This window comes from Ambystoma mexicanum, chromosome 12, assembly GCF_040938575.1.
Source record: "Ambystoma mexicanum isolate Mex_15411 chromosome 12, UKY_AmexF1_1, whole genome shotgun sequence".
Lineage (NCBI taxonomy): Eukaryota > Metazoa > Chordata > Amphibia > Caudata > Ambystomatidae > Ambystoma > Ambystoma mexicanum.
This window is the reverse complement of record NC_090936.1, coordinates 590,295,926-590,316,380: the sequence shown is the minus strand read 5'-3', so window position 1 is coordinate 590,316,380 and position 20,455 is coordinate 590,295,926. Positions and strand designations below refer to the sequence as shown.

The 20,455-nt window shown below is 45.6% G+C and overlaps 1 protein-coding gene across 1 annotated transcript in view; it reads right to left on the bottom strand.

Moving 5' to 3' along the window:
- The window catches only part of RAD9A (RAD9 checkpoint clamp component A), a 902,871-nt gene extending 884,498 nt beyond the window's left edge, over positions 1–18,373 (bottom strand). The window contains exon 1 of the mRNA XM_069628954.1: positions 18,237–18,373. The gene's annotated coding sequence lies outside the window, so the exon portion shown is untranslated. The remainder of the gene's footprint in view (positions 1–18,236) is intronic.
- Between the last annotated feature and the right edge of the window lie 2,082 nt (positions 18,374–20,455).

Genomic DNA, 20,455 nt, shown 5'->3' with positions numbered 1-20,455 from the left:
CTTGTGCATCCACTTTGTTCAGTCCCGCCTCTCGCCCCTGTGGTTTCAACTTCAACCCCTGGAGGGACGGACGGTACCGAGTCGGTATCTAAGGCGGGAGGTGCGGATGGGACAATAGGAACGGGGAGTGTCTGCTGTGGGCCTGGTTGGCTAATAGGAAGTGCTACGTGCGTGGTCTGTGGCTGTGGGAGGGCTTGAACTACGGGAGGGAGAGTTTGAGCTATGGGAGGGGCTTGAGCAATAGTTCCTGGCGTGTTTGGCCTCGCTTCTGATCTTGGGCCTTGTTTTGTATGCATCAATATGTTTTCCATCACTTCATCTGCTATGTGCAATTCCCGTTGTGGGTATGTTTTCTCTATGTTAAACTGGGCACGTCTACCTGACCTCCTTAGACTCTCCGTCCACTCCTCCTCCTCCTTTTCTTCCGCTACTTCACCTTTCGATTTATGCCTGCGCGCATGCTTCGCTCTACTTCTAAATCGGAGCATTGCTTCCCTTCTCCAGTCCTTAACGATATCAAGTGCTGTGTGACGCGCTTTCTTTCTTATCAACACCCTTTCCAGGTTATCTATTCTCGCTATCTCAAAACTACCATTTATCGGCCACTGATGGTCTTGTTGCTTTCTGATTTGCCTATGCCAAGTCTCACAGAATATTATCGCTCCCACACCATACTTCACATACATCTCATACGCCGGCGTTCCCCCTGGTGGTGCAATTTGGCCATCTTCCAAAGATTGTCTACCGCAGCGGAAAAATCCTGCTAGGGTGGACAATACCCCAGGCATGTTTCAACCTCCCCTTGGTTAATCAACCTTACGCAGGGCGTTTGATGTTGCAAAGTCAACTCTCAACCAATATCAGGGTTATTTTGAATCGGGGTATGACTCATCTGATAAATTAAATTGTCCTCCAGGACACAATTCCTCTGTATACTGACGCAACCAATGACGTCGTGTCTGCGTTTCTTGGCTTCTGCCTCGTTTTGGGACCCTTGCCTCCTTGTTCTCTGGCCAGATACGCCAATCAGGGATCAGATGTGCGCAGATCTGCAAAGGAGTCTCTCATCACTTCTACAGGGCGCCCCGAACACCTCTTGATCCTGGCTCGATCGTTCCGTCCTCGTCGTTCTTTGCCTTTACTCTATTACAACATACACGATGGAACAAGTGGGGGAGGGTCCCTATTCGGGCGCCATCTTGAAAGGGGCCCCTAGGGGTCCCTCGCGTTATGGAAACAAGGCAAGTCACCACAGACGATAGATACGCCAGACACGAGGTTTTATTCCCAAAGCTAGGGTTTATTGCAAAGCAAATAGTCTCAGTTGGCCAACTCGGTCTCACGCCCCACAACGTGTATCTCTAAACCTCGAGGGAAGCAAGAGAGCGAATTACGTACATCAGTTGCATATATACAAAATGCATATCATACAATCAGCTGTGACATGTTTAACACCGCCCTTTATTGGGTTTCTTTGAACTCGGTTTGATGATGGACAATTTCGACGAATATGACACCTTCAAATATCTATTCTAGTAACAATATGCAACCTTGCAAGTGTAGAGACATCTTTTCTTTGTTGAACAGAACACAGTGACCCTGTTCTTGTAAGCGAGCTACATACGGGGGAAGAGTCACATTCCAGACCTTGCTATCTATGAGGTGCTATTCGTGTCCTGGGAGCCGACACGCTCTACAGGGCTCGGGAAAGGGGGGCCGTAAGAAGAGCATAATTCAAGCCTTTAGCTGCTTTATTCTAACATATTCTACCATATAACGAGACTGGCTGGCAGCTGTGAAATGATTAAATGCCCTGCGGCTCTCCTTCAAGGCTACATTCGGGAGGGAGCCGGGCATTCCTCTCCGGAGCTGCCTATGTTGTGTTTCAACAAACTCCTTATTAGCCTCGCGGCCTTGTCCTTTCACGTTCAGATAACAATGGTAACAGTCGAGCAGAGTAAGCAAAAATGTGCTGTGAACAGTTTGAACAGAAAGCAATGATCAATCGTGAGAGAACAAAATGGCGATCCTTGTTACATCAAAATGGCCGCTCATTGGTCAAACCCGGAAACCTTTATTTCTATCGTTATGTACATGAGACGGTTGGTCTTCGGCCACCAAAATACGTTTGCCGTCAATCGTGAGAGGTGTCCATTTTTCTAGACCGACAATAGGGCTCAATGGGAAGGGGGAGGGTGGTAGCAACCATCAAGTTCTGCTCGCGGGTACCGGTACGGCTATGGCTGCAAGGGCACCCGCAAGCAGAACTCCTAGTATGGCGGTACGGTAGCAATGGTGCCGGTATCGATACCAGCACCGTTGTTGCCTTACCGCCATACTCGTAATGATGCCCATTATCTTAAAAAATAGTGTTAAAATGAATAACTGCCAATGACAAGACGGCTCAGGCACCTGCCAGAATCTGCATCCAAAACACATTCCCATCTGCCCTGGTAGCATCATGTACACATTTCCCAAAGTATGCAATCCTTTAAAGGAGCAATATAGGGCATTTTAAAGGGTGATGTATTAAGGTCTCTCTTTTGGATTCTTTACATGCCCTACTTGTTCTTTCTACTCTACTGATCCCCTGCCCTTGCTCCCAAAACTTTAAGTGTTGGATATAAATTAAAACAGAATTTCATAAAATAGCATCTCCCGATTTGATACAGGAATTTTAGAAGATATTCTGGTATAATACTGGTAGCACTTTCCTCCACGAACTGGGCATCAATCATTTTTAGTTCTAACATTTTATTTTGCGTACAGATCCAATCATTCTCAAATAATATTTTCTTGGCTAAATTTGGATCATTTTTACATAAATCCAAGGATATTCAGCCTCCTTCAAGATATTTTGATGTCAGAATTCCAGGTCTCTAAAAAGCAAAAGGATGCATTATGCAACACCCAGTTTATATCCTCATTCAAAGAGTGTAGGGAGGATTCAAGAACGTTTACATATAGCATAATAGCTTTCCAATTAGGTATAGCCATTAGGGAAGACAAACCCAGTTTGAGTTAAAGCAACCAGTAAATATGGGGAGAGGCCCAGAATGTGTCTCCTCAATACTCCTTCCATCTTATCCCACCACTTTTTATCCTTCACATTTAAAATGTTGGCACCATACAGCAAGGTAGGAATCCCTTTTCGTTTATAATAATTAATAATCGGTACCATAGACAATAATTTGTTCACATAGGACCAACAGCTTCTGATGCACACCTTGGTAGATTGGGGTGGAGGATGGAGTTCCTAACATGAGGAATCATAGATATTTAAATTCCTTGACTATTTGCAATGTATTGTAAGTCAATCTCCCAAATGGGTGCTTCAGGCTCTTTTTCCTAGTGTTAGAGAAATCTGTATTATTTTGGATTTGCTCTCATTTATCTCCATATCATTCAGTTCCATAAACTGTTTTACAGCTGCTAATGATCGAGTTAAACCAATTGGGGTTATATCATATATGACAAGATCATCAGCATACAATAACCACTGGATCTGAGTTTCAACTAATTTAGGTGGAAAGGCTCTTATAGTATTTAGGGTGTCCCCTGTGTCATCTATATTTTAAACTGAACACAAAATTTGCTAAAACACAACCTTGTCGCAAGCCATTAGAGGTAGGAACTAGAATTGATAAAAGCAAAGGGTCTTTAATTTTTGCCACAGCCTCTCACTTTTTACTTTGTCAAAAGCGTCTGTTGGGTCAATAAAGGCTGAATAAAGACAGCCTTTCCTCATACAAGTATCTTGGCATAATATTTTAATAATTAGGCCGTTCAAAGAAGTTCCAAGCTTTCTGCAGAATCCTGATTGCATTTTGTCAATCCTTTTTCGCTTAAAAGCCCAGGTTTCTAAATTTTCCAAAATGAGTGAGGCAAATATTTTCCCCCTAATGTCCAAAAGGACAATAGGCCTGTAGTTGGTAGAAAGGTTTCTATTGCCCTTTTTAAAAATAGGTATGATATACAAGGATTTCCAGGATGTGGGAATCTTTCTTTGTCTTAAGACTTCTAGGGATAATCTATATAACATCCGCCCCAAGTAGGGTGAAGACTTAATGGTTAAATTCAACAGGCCGGGCCAGCAGCTCTAGATGTATTTGATTTCAAGATACATCCCATTATTATATCTCTAGATATGTCCAACGACCAATCTGCCCTATATAGTCTCTCAGGTTCTTTAACTTGAGCTTTGTTTACATTATACAAGTTAGTAAAATGAGGTACCGAAGTTTCTTCAGATATAACAGTTTATTGTAATACGGCCTGAACTTGACCATTTTCATTAATCAACCTCAGAAGTCTTTTGACTTCCTCTTGGCCAAGAGTTTTACCATTGTCTCACTGTCTCTCCGATTTAATGTGCTTTGTGCTTTTAACCAGTTTTATATTGCTTCAGAAGTCTCTTTCTCATACCCATGTAATCCATATCATTGCCCCAAGGAATTGCATGTAGCAATTGCCTTAATTCTTTTTTTTAGACTGCACTTGTTTGCCAAAAACATGCAGCAAATTATGTCCGTTTTTTTAGATTCAAATTTTGCGATAACCCCCACCCCTACTTGAGTGTTTTCATAACAAAAATTAGAAAAGGTCTCTGGAGTTAGAAGCTCATGTTTTTAGTAGCCCAATAAATTCTTATAAAAATACTTCATGTTTGCATTAAAGACACTATTTTTATTTATTTATTTATTGCATTTGTTACACGCCCAAACCCTGAGGTATCACGGCGTAGGTTACTTAATATATGCTTAACTGGTTACAGGAAGGAAATACAGTGAAGATACAGAGATCAGCATGGAAATAATCAGAGCAAATCCCAGAGTGTTACAATGTAGGGATGATGGTGTTGCAGTTCGGTTTATAGCATGGAAAATGTACAAGACTGCAATACATATGATACAAGACATTATTAGCAATGGCAAGGTTCTTAATACCAAAGTTCTAACCTGAGATGAGTAGCATGATAGGCCATGAGTAGCATGATAGGCCTGGTAAGGGGGTAGAATGTCTATGGCGTTCAAAGTTAAAATTTGTTAAAGAGCCAGCTTTTAACAAGACTCTTGAAACGTTGGTAGGAGGGCTAATTTCTGATATGCATAGGGAGAGAGTTCCAGATTTTTGGAGCCGCTACAGCAAAGCTGCCCCCCCCCTGCTCTAGTGCTCTTAAATCTAGGGACAAAGAGGTGGCTACTCAAGCCTGATCTGAAGGATCTGATGGTCTTTTTTTGAGTGACAGCGTTAATCAAGTTTGATGGGGCCACATTAGTGATACATTTAGGAGCGGTGGTGAGAGATTTGAATAGGATTCTAGCTTTGATGGAAAGTCAGTGCACATCTCTCCTGATGTGGTAGATATGATCCTTTCTTTTTAGGCCAAAGGCTGCCCTGAGCGCTTTGTTCTGTAGTAGCTGCATTTTTTCTAGTTTAGAATTTAAGGTTCCTAATAGAAGGATGTTATAGTGGTCGAGTTTAGATAGGATTAATGCTCGAGCTAGGGTGAGACAGTTTTGAGGGGTAAGGAATTTGCGACTAAGTGCAACGAGTTTCGCAGCCTAGGCTGTAGCCGAAACAAGACTGTTGATATGTTTACTCATAGTGAGGTTGGAGTCTAAATGAACACCTAATATTTTGACATCTTTGAGTACTGGGATGGGAGTGCCGTCGATGGTTGAGTAGTTTACATGGAGAGTTTTTAGTCGGGATGGGGTGCCTAGTATGAGAATCTCTGTTTTCTCATCGTTGAGACATAGGGCCTCATTACGACTTTGGCGGTAGCCATGCCGGTAAAAACGGCAGGCTTCCGCCGGAGTCATGGTTTCTTTCCGGTGCCTAGCAGTAGGGAATCGCCGGGGCATTACAGCCCCTCTGGTCTGTGCGGTCAGGCGCCGGAAACAGTAGCTCACCATTGCCATACAAGTCCCATAGGAGTCAATGGGAATGGGGAGGACGGTAGCACCGTTAATAACGGTGCTGGTGTTACCATGAAAGTCTGCGGGCGGGTGTCGTTCTGCCTGCCAGGTCGTACCTGGTGGGCGGAACGGCACACGCCAGCAGAACTCGGATTATGCCGGTACGGTAACATCGGTGCTGGTAGTTTACTGGCACTGTTGTTACCGGAACCGGCACACTCATAATGAGGCCCGTAGACTATTGGTGGCCATCCAATTTTGAATAATGGCGTAGATTTTGTTAATGGTGTCTGAGTCCTATTCATAATCTCCCGTAACAGGGATGAGGATCTGAATGTCATCTGCAAAATTGGTGTAGATGACACTCATAGCTAGGGCTGCAAACAGTAGTTTTGGGTAGGCATTATATAGGGTGGGGGAGAGGCAGGAGCCTTGAGGTACCCCAAGGGGGACTGGGATGGGGTCAGCAGCCTCGGCACGATGGTTACTCTTGAGGTGGTGGGGCCCGCTAATAATGACTTCACCTAGAGAGTAGCTTCCCTAGAGAAGTTGAAATTATCTGCGAAGGTTTTGCATAACCTGTCATGGTCAACCTAGTCAAAAGCAGCAGACAAGTCAAGCAGGAAGAGTATGCACATTTTACCGGCATCTCCTATTCTGTCAATCTGGATTTTGAGGTCTAATAGGGCAGCTTCAGTACTATGCTTAGGACGGAAGCCAGATTTTCTAGCTCCAAGTAGCTGGTTACTTTCAAGATAGTTTTGGATTTGGGAGTAAGCTATTTTATCCACAATTTTCAGTAAGAACGGAACAGTGGTGATGGGGCTGTAATTAGTGGAAACGGAGGAATCTAAGGAGGTTTGGTTTAGCTGCGAAGTGACCCACGCTTCTTCAGTACTGGTAGGCACAGAGTTGGTGTTGAATGAAGCATTGACGCAGTTGTTGATGATAGGTACAAGAGTAGGGGCACAAAGTTTAACTAGGCGAGGAAACTGTCGCCTTTGCAGTTGGATGGTTTCAGAGTAGAAATGGTGTTCAGCACCAAGTCTTAGGAGACATTGGTGAATTTGAATTGGGTGGTATTTTTTGAGGTACATACATTCTGCATTGGAGGGGGAGGGTTTTTATTGGCTAGGAGGTTCCTTTTAGTTTGGATTTTGTTTTGAAGGGTACATATTTTTGAGGCATGTGCGTTTTGTATCGGGGTACACCAAGCTTTACTAGCGTTGGTAGTGGTGGTTAGAGGAATGGGAGTTTCCAATTCTCTTAGTATAGAGAATAGCTCCTTAGTGTTGGAGGCAGGATTATCTATTCAGGAGTTCAAAGAGTTAGCTTTATGAGCAATAACTGCTAGTTTGTAGGCTTTATTGGCTATTAGCAGTGAATTTGCTGAGTCCGGCTTTGGTGACTTTTTGTGCGAGTGTTCTAGCGGTCTTTTATGGCGGCGCAGAACAATAAGCTCTTTGTTAAACCAGAAATTAGTACGCTTGGTATTACAGGGCATTTTGGATGTAAGCAGGGCCACAGCATTGACAGTAGCATTTAAACAATCATGGTATACATCGGCAATGCTGTTTGGGTTAGAAAAATCCAATAGGACATGTTTTGAAGGAGTCGGTCAGTTGGGGAGTGATGTTCTCTATTGTAAGCTTATGGTTGTTTCTCACCATAATGGGGGCGAGTAAAGGATTAGGTACATTCTGAATGACCAGGAATATGGCGTTGAAGCTGATTATTGAGTGGTCCATCCAAGTGATATTGGAGATATGGTTGATAGATATGTTGGTATTTAAGGTCAGAATCCAATCGAGGATTCTACCTTTGGTATGGGTGGGTGAGTTCACGCATTGGGTAAACTGCCTATCTTGCAAGGCTGCGTGGAAGGCAGTGGCTTTAGGATCAGATATGTTGTTGAATCCAAAGTTGAGGTCGCTAGGAAGGTGAATTTCGTATTAGGTTTAATGAGGGGAGTGAGGAGTAAAGGAATGGTGGGTTCAGGGTGGTTGGCAGTGTTTGTCGCTCTGTAGATAATGAGGAAATTCGTAGTAGTTTTAGGGTTGGTGGTAAGCTTATGGTGTAGTAGTTCATATCTGGGGATTGGGTTGAGTGTGAAAGATCTGAACTGGTTAATAAGGAAGCATACACTGCAGGTGAGTGAAGATCCTTTATTGGTAACCAGCCTTAGCCAGCAGTACTCAGCCTACACAGCACCTCTTCACTCAGCTTCTAACGGCTGTTAATGGAATCTCCCCTCTGAACAGAAGTAAACATGACATCAGAGAAAGAGTGGAATTCTAGAAGGTAGAATTCCACTTAAGAGCAAACGACACTTTACAACACTTCTTCCCCCTTTACCCACAACTGACGGCAAAACAACTACACACACACAGCTACACATGCTACCGCAACACACACAACAGGCAAGACACACATTCACCACAGCACATAATGGGAGCCAAAATGCAGCTAAAGGGGGAAAAGAAAGATAAGGACCAGAACAAGGACCTTAATGTAGCTCAAAAGAGGGAAAACATATGAACTAGAAAAATGCTAACGAACTATGGCACCCACAACAAAATCATTGTACTTAGAAGGAACCTTCCTCACTCTGACAGGATGAGCATGACCCTAGACAGAGACAGACGGCCCAGTAAGGGAGGATGCCTCCTCATCACCTTCACACACTGGAACAAGAGCAGTTTCACCATTGTGAGAAGGGGGCGGCATAGAAGGCACCTTATCAGCAGCCTCCCCATATGTAGAAGGGCATGGCAAGGGACACTCGACCATCGCCCAAGCATCGCCTACAGCGCAATCAGACTCCCCCCACGCACCACCAGCAGAATCCATTTTGACCTTGTCTACCACAACCACACGCCTGAGACTCCATCTGGAGCCATCTTCAAGCTTGACGTAACCACGACCACACTTGACAACTAAACGTGGTTTCATATACTTGCTGAGTCCCTTCACTGCAAACCTGGGATTCTTGATCTGGACCCAATCACCCACCTTGACTGGCAAGGGCTTCCTGGGGGCCAGTTGTTCCTGCAGAAAACGCTGTTGCCTGCACCGTACTCGATCTAAGACTTCTTGCATATCCACTTGTGATTGAACCCCACCACCCAGGGCAGAGATTCTCAATTTGGAGCCAGGTTTCCTCCCTCGCATCAACTCGAAGGGAGAATGACCAGTGTAAACGGAAGGAATAAGTCTGTATGCTATCAGTGACTCTGATACCACACTCCCCCAGGGAAGGCCATTGGCAAGGGCCAACTGAACCGCACCCTTAACAAAACAATTCATGCGTTCTACTAGACCATTAGCCTGTGGGTTATACAACGCAACCGTATGATAACGTATACCAAGATCATGCAAATACTTTTGCATGTAGTCCGACACAAACTGGGCACCATTATCGGTCACCAGCCCCGCAGGCACGCCTTCCCTGTCGAACACCGCAGAGAGGAACTCCACCACTTTCTGGGCAGTAACGGTAGCCAAGGCTGTGGCTTCAACCCATCGGGACGTGTAATCCACCAAGACCACAATAAATCTTAGGCCCCCCCCCAATGAATCTAGGGGGCCCATTATGTCAAGCACCACCTTGGACCACACTTCACGGGGCACTTCCACAGGATAAATGGGTTGGGGAGTTGGAACTTTGCTCTTGTCACTAATGGAAAAGGCCGCACAATCCTTCACCACATCCTCCACATAAGAATCCATTCGGGGCCACCAATATTCTTCTCTGAGCCTCCTCTTGGTCATGGACCTTCCTACATGCCCCTCGTGGGCCAAATCAATGAGATTCCCCCTAAGGGAACAAGGAGGAACTAACCTCAGGCCCCTGGCCACACCCCATGGACCCACAGACAATTCCTCCCATAAGTGGCCATACAATTTAGACAACGCAGTACCAACAACCCCACTACTGAGCACAGTCTTTACTTCCATCAATTCAGGATCAGAAGAACATTCTGCACCCCATTCCAACTCCGACTCAGCCGGCACCACACTCGCAACCAAGGTGCAATCATCTCCCACTACATCCTGGACTGCATCAACATAATCAGACCTCGGAAACCGCGACGGCAATCCGCTACTGCGTTCCTCGCTCCCGGGACATATTCAACCTTGAAATTGAACTCTGCCATATCAGCCATCCACCTCATAATCCTTGAAGACGCATGGGACAATCCTTTGGTCGTCAATACGTGCACCAGACGTTTGTAATCAATGCGCAAGGTGTATTCAATTCCTCACAGGAAGGTTCTAAAATATTTAGAGGCCCACACAGCAGCCAGTGCCTCTCTTTCTATGACAGCGTACCTGCCTTCAGCCTCTCTGAGCACTCTGGATGCAAAGGCGATAGGCCGAAGCTCGCCCTCCACCCTCTGCTCCAAGACAGCACCTATGCCATACTCACTTGCATCCACAGTGAGATATGTTTTCCTGGCTGGTAAAAAGGAACCCAAGGACGGGGCTTGCTCAATCTCCTCCATCAACCTGAGAAATTCCGTTTGGCACTGGTCTAACAATGCAAAATACACACCCTTCTTCAGCAACAACCTCATACCAACAGTCTTGTCGGCATACGACGGGACAAATCTGCTGTAGTACTCTGCGAGACCCATGAAGGATCTCAATTGATCTTTGTTTGCTGGGGCCGGTGCATCCTTCAACGCTTTTACCAACTCTGCCCTAGGATGAATACCTTCGGCATCTAACGAATATCCCAAATAAGTCACACTGGGAACACCCGCCTTGCACTTGCTAAGTTTGAGAGTGAGACCACAATCCCTCAAGACACACATCACCTCAAGAACCCTAACATCATGTTCAGCTCGCGACTTACCCCATACCAAAATGTCATCCTGGAAACATTCTACACCCCGAATGCCCCCAAAAAGTTTCTGCGTTGTCCTCTGGAATACCACAGCTGCGGAGGCCAAGCCGAAGGGCATCCTACAAAAACGGAATTCGCCAAAAGGGGAGACAAAGGATGTAAGTGGGCGAGATTCCACATGCAGATCTATCTGATGATATGCAGAGGAAAGATCAAAAGTAGAAAAACAGGAAGCCCCAGACACCCGGGAAAGCATCTCATTGATGTTGGGCAGGGGGTGTCTGTCAATCCAAATACTTGAGTTTAGATCCCTGAGATCTACAAACATCCTCATTCCTCCATCACCCTTGCGTGCCAATACTACCGGGGCCAACCATTCTGAGCACTCTACTTCCTCTATGACCCCAGACTCCTTGAGTTTGTGCAACTCTTCCTTTAAGGCATCATGAGCCATGATCGGAACTCTTCTGACTTTGTGTACAACAGGCACGGAACCTTTCTTGAGAACTATCTTGTGTGCAAAACCCTTCAATTTGCCCAACTTTGAAGTAAAAACTGAGGGAAACTTGCTCTCCAAAACTTCTGCTGTGATTCCCAAAGGCAACATGGTACAGTCATTCCCTTCACATACACTCATCACAGGGACAGGTTTCCCCTGTCTAATTTGCAGCTCCAGGGCAGCTTGTTCGTCCCAACCCAGTACAGGGTCACCTTTGTGAGCCACATACAACTTACCCCTAGTCATTCTGCCTTCAAACTCTATGTCAACCCATTCAAACCCTAAAACTTGGATGGGCACTCGCCCATAGGCACACGGGTTTATATCAGAAGAGGAGAGTTCAGACACCTTCTTGTGGAACTTGGACTCGTATAGTTCAGGGGATATCATAGTGTATGGAGAACCTGTGTCAACCATCATCTCTAACGGAATGCCATTGACCATGATTATTGCCCAAGCTCTCTTCTTGCAGCTCCCCACACTCAACAATGTCCCTTCAGGCACATCTCCTTCACCCCTGTCGGAACTACCCATATAGCCCACTATCGTCACATCATCATCATCATCATCATTCACATCCAGCATCTTCACTGACTCCTTAGCGGAGGCAACACCCCTGCACATGCGGGCATAATTTACCTTGGCTTTGCGTTTTCTACGGTCCATATTGGTAGCAGGACATTCCTTTGCACCCGCTGCATGCCCTCGCCAACCACATCGCCTGCACTGTTCCTTCGATGAGGGTCCTGCTCTGCCATCCTTGTTCCTCACTTTGGCCTCAACAGTCCTGCGCGGGATCACTGCATGTACAGTTTCCCCTTTATCAGCCATTTCCCTCACACTCTTCCTAGATTCTTCAATTGCGCGGGCAATCTCTATGACTTTTTCTAGGGGTGGGTCTTTTTCAATCCATAGTCTCTCCCTGACACGTACATCACACGTGCGCATCATTACTTGGTCACGGATGTACTCATCGACGGTACCAGTGAACCTGCATGTAGCAATCAAAGTGCGTAAGGAAGTCACATAAGCATCTATACCCTCACAAGAACCTTGAGCCCTCGAGAAGAAATGGTACCTCTCAAGAACAACATTGGCTCTCTTGCCAAACCGCGCTTCCAACTTGCCCAAAGCTGTCTCATAAGCGAGCACCACTGGTGGTACTACATCACCACCCTCACTGCCTTGTGCCTGGGCAGCGGGGGTAGCGTGCACATTGGGGCCGGGTAGGTGCCTGAATAACCTGAGGCCCTCAGTTCGCAAGCAATTGAGCAATGCCGCCTCCTTCTCATCATCGGTGAATTTGGCACCACCCGCGGCTCTGAGGTACACTTTGAAGGTGTCCACCCACAAGTCCCACACAATAGACGGCTCCCCCGGACTGGCCAAGAATGCAGGTGGCGGACGTGCATTATTGTGCTGCATATCGAGAAGGGGGGGAGTCAGACAGGCTTGTAATGAACCAATATGCACTGCGCAACTTTGTAATCAATTAGTATCCTTTGTGCAACCTCCTTGTGTGCCTGGCAGAGCAACCAATGCTGGAGTGTCACTGTACAATACAACGTGCCTGAGCAAAGACAGAGATGTGGCCAGGATACAGTCACGAAACACTTGGAAGACCCTCACAGGGTTAATTCTCTCTCTGAGCGGCTGGAGGGAACGCCCCCAAGGCAGAAAGGAGAAGGGAGGCGTCTTGCGTTTAGTCCCGCCCTCCTCCAGCCGGCGTCGATATCCACTAAGGGAACGGGGCGGCAGGTACAGGCTCGCCCTGGCCCCCAGCCCCGCTCGCCGCGCAGGGCGGACACGCGCCGGAAAACAGGGATCCCTTCCCCTCTCGCCTGCTGTCCGAGGAGGCACCGCGCTCAAGCCCGACTGGGGAGCACAGGCTGGAAGTACATCGGCTGTCTTGGTGCCGACATGCGTGGAGGGCCTCCCTTCCACGGGACAACAGGCGCTGCAGCCTACGGACGAACTGGGGCTGCTCCCAGCTGATTCCGGGCGGTACTCGACGCGGACAGCGTCGGCGGGAGGGCTCACCTCCACACGGCCCCCGCTCCTCCTCTGGAGCAGGCACTCTCCCACGGGCGAAAAGAGGAATATAGGCAACTGCTGGCGGCTGCAAAGGCAACGTGGGTCAGAGGCTGGTTACTCTCGTCGCCAGTGTAATAAGGAAGCATACACTGCAGGTGAGTGAAGATCCTTTATTGGTAACCAGCCTGAGCCAGCAGTACTCAGCCTACACAGCACCTCTTCACTCAGCTTCTAACGGCTCTTAATGGAATCTCCCCTCTCAACAGAAGTAAACATGACATCAGAGAAAGAGTGGAATTCTACAAAGTAGAATTCCACTCAAGAGCAAAAGACACTTTACAACAAACTGCAAAGAGGCTCTGGCAATTATAGCCACTCCTCCTCCATTGCCTTCCTTACGGTCAGTCTTGAGAATGGTGAAATTAGGTGGAATGGCTAGGGCTAATAATGGGCCAGAAGCTTGGTGGAGCCAAGTTTCTGTTACAATAAGGAAGTCTAGGTGTTGGTCTAGTATTAGGTCGTGGGTGTCAATGGCGTGGGTGCCTAGGAGTCTCACAACAAGGAGAGCGCCTTAAAGGCTGAGTCTATGGGATGGCACTAACAGGGGATGGCACCCATTTCATACGATTGGCAGCCAAAATTACCTGAATATTGGGTTGCTTCATTTTATTGATTGCAGGTTTAGAGATATCATTCAAAGTACAGAAGAGGATTGAGTGGTCACTCAAATCAATTGGCATTACAGTAAGGCGTCAACACAAATGCATGAAGGGTTACGACAAGAATATATAGTGTAAAACAGCCAAAGCAGGCCCCTTTTGCCAAGTGGCACTTGGGACGGGAGATCTCTCCTGGTTACCAGCTAACCCTTGGGGGTCCAAAGTCTATAGCATGTTTTATATTAGACAGCCCCTCTCCTGGGGGGGAAAGATATATTGTCTTCCTTTTATACAAATGCTCCACCATATCGTCGACTGGTTCCATACAATGAGAATGTAAATCAGCACTGAGTATCACATAGGCATGGCCTGGTTCACTAAACTGCTGCTCAAGTAAGATATTTAACATGTCCAAAAAACTGTCTGCATTTTGAGCAGAAAGATTCAAATACAAGTTCAACAAGAACGTCTCATTAGATATAGAGTTATTGCATTTCTGTAAACCTTCTATAACCACAGCAAAAATCCCAAAGACGTTGTTCGACCATGGCTTAACCACCAGCCCCAAATCATTTTTTACAGCAACTAAAAGCAGAGGCATCATAAGCACTTTTGGGGCAAGGGCATGGACACCTTTGGGGCCCCTCTCCGCCGGACCAAAGGAATAAAGGAATATAGAATATTGTGTTGTGCCACCCCCTCTCCCCCATGTCATGATCACAACCCACAGCTTGATATGCTGCTTGCAGAGATCAAAAAAAGGATGACAAACACCATTTCAGTCTCCTTAACCTCTTCATTCTTGTTGTATTCAGAATGATAAACAAGTAGTATTTCAAGGGCAACATTAGCAGTCTACGACATGGGTACTTGTGTTCTAGCATAGGTACAGGAAACAGTTCACTAAATAGCAGCCAGCAGGAAAGTATATCAGAGGTAGTTTAACTGCAGGACACGGATCGTATGAAAAAGTTGCACATACACCAGAATAGACAAACAACACAGATTAGCTGCCTCACAGATGCAAAAGTGCTCAAGCATGGATACAGGTGACAAAGGGAAGCAAGGAGAAACCTACACATACTATAGTATAGAGAGTGGATGATGATTTGAAGATACCCGAAAGTTGTCCGTTACCAAACCAACTGAGATTAGAAAACGGACATGGTTTTCAAGTAGCGTTGCCATTAGAGAGCAAATAAACAAGTGGCCCTGGTGTGCAATATATCAAATCTCACTATTATTATAGAGGAAGGAAGACTGCATATAGCCAGTGAAACCATGATTGAGTCTTTTTTAAAGGTCATACCCTGAGAACAAAATCACTCTGAAGCGCTGACAATTTTTAAGGTTGAGGGACTGTCAATTTTGACAGGTGAGGCAATACAAGTTTAAATGAGATGCCCAGGATCACACGTTGGTTAAAACGTGAAGCTGGGATTCACAACCTCTCTGCAATCTCTGCACTTTACCACTGTCTTTTCTTAGCCTGTACTAGAATAATCCAATTTTACAGAACTGACTAGGAAAATGTGTTAATCACACGACCAAACACAAACCTTTCCATAGAAGACAGCACAGTACTGTCAGTGATAAAGGATGTGTCCAGGATAACTGTATCATCTTCTGGCAATGCATGATCCAAGCAGGAAAGTTTTGGTCCCACAGTCTGGAATTTGGATACATAATCAACCCCGTGGACTAACACTTTGTCTTTGAAGGTGCCTGCCGAGCTTTTCTCACTCTGCATCTGAACAAACCAATTTCTAGACCTTCACCATACTGATGCTATGGTACTTTCTATAGCAACCGCTATGTGTTGCAGGTACATTGGTGATGATAACACCTGGTGTGCTAAAAATCAAAGTAAATATACATGCAGGCTTATCGACTGCATACATTGCAAAGGCTGAGTCAGCCTTGCTGGAATGTGGTACTGTAATCTTGCATATAAATGTAAATCTTTACAATGAGTGCTTAACACATGAGCTATTTTCTGAACCATCGCGACACTCAAATTCATCAATATCCATTTCAACTTTGGCTATTGCACATAATCAATATAATCCCCACAGAAAGGTGCGCATGCTACAGGTGTTGTGCCGCACAAACTATGTATACAACAGTGAACATAGTAAGCATTACAGGATTAAATCATCAGAGCAGAATATACATGTCATCAACAGCAGACAATATGTTTAGAGCCTCAGCAACACACCATAAAGAATCCTGACATGTGATATTTAATTTCGGTGACTAATGGGAACTGAATTCTTTTAATCAAGCTGCATTTTGGGGCCCCCCCTCCAGGGTGGGGGCCCGGTTCAAGTGCCCGTTTTGCCCTCCCATAAAGTCGCCTCTGACTAAAAGCTCCCCATATTGGCGACCATGGGGGCCTTTTGTGTATTTTGAAGGTGCACTATGTTACCATCAATTAAAGGTGCTCCACAGAGCCAGATTTCTTGGAAGATTGTTATATCGGGCTTACACGGGACAAACTCCCCAAATTGATTCCCCGGTAGGTGAGAGAAACCCCTAGTGTCCCATGAAAGAATAGTTATATCATTATTTCTAAAGATGTCCTTTTGCATTTTCTAGGGTCGGATAGTTGACTTTCTCAAACCTTCGCTTATTATTCAGTGAAGCCAACAGCCAAGTCCAATCCTCAACCTGATTTTCATTTTCCGAGGGACCATGATAGTGGGGGTCATTATACGTTTGCCGGTCTGGGAAAATTGCTGGTAATTCTGTGACCGGCATTTTTCCCAGACCGGCAAACTACAAGTTTGCCAGTGGAGGTTTACTGATTTACCTCGAGGCAAGAGCTGGAGGTAAATCAGGACCCAACTAGCAAAAAACAGCCAGTATTACTGGTGCCGGAAATACAGGCAATCCCTTCCACGGAGTGCTATCAAACTCCACGGAATGGGGATTTACTGCCTTTTCCGCCACCTGTGATTTACCGGAAATTCTAAGATATCGGGCAGCAGAAACGGTAGGTCAGTTTGCCGGTATCATGTCGGAATTACCGGCGGGATACCAGCAAACTTGTAATGACGGGCCTGTGTGTTTTCTGAGACCCGATTTCGCTATAACACAAGAGATAAACCCATTTGTTTCCAAACTCTCAGTAAGCCGAGCCTCCCCTGCCAAAAGATGCCAATTTTTTTCAGGACCACTATTGCATACATGACCATTGTGTGGGTTTGTTGATAATTCATAGCCTAAATAAAGAAAATACATCAAATATAAGTCGAGTGAAGGTGCAGAAGTACAAGATACGTTCTCTGATCGAAATGGACACTTGTGTGGTCAAGGAATGACTGTCCTCTCTGAAGAAGGGTGCTTTCCAGGCTTGGCAAGGGTCTATGGCACTGCTTTTCAACAGGCAGTGTCAGATGACATGCTCATTGTCTTCAGTGAACCTCTATTGGAGGGACTGGTCCTCATGTTTCCTTTGAGGAAATTCCAGCCAACCAGTAACAAATGTTTTTTTTACTATTTGCATTTTTGGTATCCTCTACACTACCATGGAAACAGATTGCATTTCCCTCTACGAACTGGATATTTGTGTTTAATCGTGCCTGATGGTGATGATTGAATATATATGCAGCTAGTAAACTGCTCCTTGATCATTGGCTTGAATATAGCTTTGTTTTCTTTTATTTCCAGTCATAACAACAGACCCAATGCAGGTTCCTTCATCCATAAACTGAAAGGAGATTCTCATGTCACCTGTTGGTGGCACTGCAGCAGGGCAAGTGAAAAAAAAATAGTAAGAGCACAGCACAACATGTTTCCTCCTGTGGCCTCGCTAAACTCTGTTACATTGCTGCACACGCCCTGTGGATAAAGAAATTCGGGGGCCCTTTGCCCCATATCCCAAATGAGGAAGACCCATTAGGTGTTGTAAAAAAATGGCGCACGTTCTGGCTGGGAATGGGCACTTGTTGGAGGACCCTGTTAAGGAACAGTTGGGAGCCTGTCCTCTATGTCCTACAGTGGAGCGAGCATAGAGAGAGGACGTTACAGACCCATATGTGGAACTCCGGCACAAAGCTAGCATCACGTTCTACCTGCCCTTCTCCTCCCTGCGCGTGGCCAATGACATCAGAGGTCAAAGGTGTAGAGATAAGCAGCAAGTAGCGAAGTGCTACAATTGGCTGCTTTGCGCGCCCCTTGGTCTAGGCGCAGCCATGGGCGTGGTATTTGTTCGGATGGTAAAAGACAAGTAACTTGAGGTTCGAGAGAGAGTCTGGGCGGCCCATCCTTACCAGTTCCACCAGTGGCGCCGCGGCTCTCCGCGACAGGGTTGGATATACCGAGCTAAGGTTTCCAAGGCCAGGAGGAAACCCGACAAGGAGCCGCTGTGTCGGGCACCGGCCTTTCTCTTCCTTTCAGCCAGGCACCTCGCCCGCGCCCACTTATAAAAGACAAACAGATTTTCCACTCGTTTAATTAAGCCGCTTTCATCCACACTCTTAATCCCCTTGCAAAATACGCGAGATGCAGCCCCGGGTCATGCTGCGCGCCGAGCCGCAGCCGAGGCCCAGCTACAACAATATTCTGTTTCTTTGACCTCAGTCATTGCAAATTAAGGCTTCAAAAACAGACTTGTGAAGAAAGGCAAATTCCTTCATTTTCACCGCGGGCAAGGGGGCCTCGGTAATGCTGGGTGGTATTCTCTGAACTTTCATGAGCGGGCGAGGAGGGGATAGGTTGGCTGGAAAGTGAAGGTGGCTCATTGAGTTGCGCGGTCTCTGCAGAGCTTAGTATATAAATGGCAGGCCCCGGCAGGACCCCCTGGTCCTTTCGAAATCCATAAAAGGAGATAATAGTAACACCTATCTTTTAAGTGAGTTCATAGTGTACACGGAAATAGCACGGGTTATTTCAGCCATCAGATGCCAAACCTGCCAGGTAGAATGAAGAAACCCGTACACGTAGGAGATGGGAAAAGCCTACAGTCTCCGACTCCCCTGCCAAGATTACTAATTCACCGACCCCACAGTTATATGTACAATGCTAACCCCGACACGGTCCACTTTGTCAGCTATCCCTTGAGACCATCCTCAGAAACGACAAGGTCATGTACATGGCAGCACTGAGTAAACGTTTAGATCTCATTGTAACTAAGCGCCAGACCTATGTTATATGCTGCACCTGTATCTTTGTTGTGTAATTTTGTAATGTCATTAACTTCCAGGTACTGGTGGCGCTCAACATTTTGAAAAGGTGCGGCACCAAGACTGGGTCATCAAGTTAGGGGCATAACCTACATCCCTTTGGGCGAAGTTAGGGGAGGGGGGTGCTAGAGTGTTCCAATTAATCTCTGTAGTGGATTCCTATTTATAGCACTAGGAGTGGTCTTTAAAAATAGCAAGGTGCGTTGTGTTAACCACACTGACTGGAGAGAAATTAGGCCATGCTCCAGTCTCAGAGCCTCCACAGGTGTGGAGACAGGCAAATTAAAGAAAGACCTTAGGATTTTCCCATCGATCCTATCCAGCCAAAGCCAAGTGACAAAACCACAAGAGAGCACAGAGAGAGAGAGCATACAAAATGCCTGGTATAATGCTGACTCGTTATATATGTCCAACATTGCCATCCCATTTTGCCCGCCCTGCTTCGCTGTGTACTGTTTTACAACACCCCATGTTCTCCATATTCTGGGGAACATCAAATGCTCATAATATTATACAGTGGGTTTTAGTTTGGTAATTAAATACATACTGGGGAACTAACCTCCTAAATCTACTCAAATATATTCTCTTATATAGCAACCCTATATGTTATTAATGTTTTCATTTTGGAGTAAATCAACACATATAGATCTTAAATAAACAGATTAAAATACAATGCCAACAAATGGACTCTATAAAGTGCAAATAAGGCAAACAGTTGGATAAACAAATTTGATACATACAATGTAAAGTGTAGCAATGCTAAAAAAAGTGTCTCCAGTATAAAGTGAACGAGTGCTCTGCAAAATACATAATGAAAATTCATAAATGACTAATACAGCGTGCAATCACAAGGATGGCGTGTCGGCATAGTCATATAAAGACCAGGCTTATTTACATGTAATGCATTTAGTTCTGGTTAGATCATTAAATTTGTGCCCAAATAAAACTGATCCATCCAAATAATATATGCAAGCATTTCCACATTTTCATGCTACTCATGCCCAAACCTGCTCCATCAATATATGCCAAGGCCACCCCATTATCAACTAGGTGTGCCCTAAGAAAATTCTGAGGCCTTTCCACGTATTATAGCCCCATGACATGGGTAATTTACATACAAAAGAGGGCAAAGGCAGATACTTCTGACTGGCACATGTTTGGCTAAGTACAAGGCACTGTGTTAGACGACCACAACAAAATATCGCAACATTTACCATTTTTCGATGGGCTGCATAACTTATGAAATGCTACTAAAAAGGCACACAATATATTGGCGTACCCATCTGCCATTTATTATAATTAGTCTG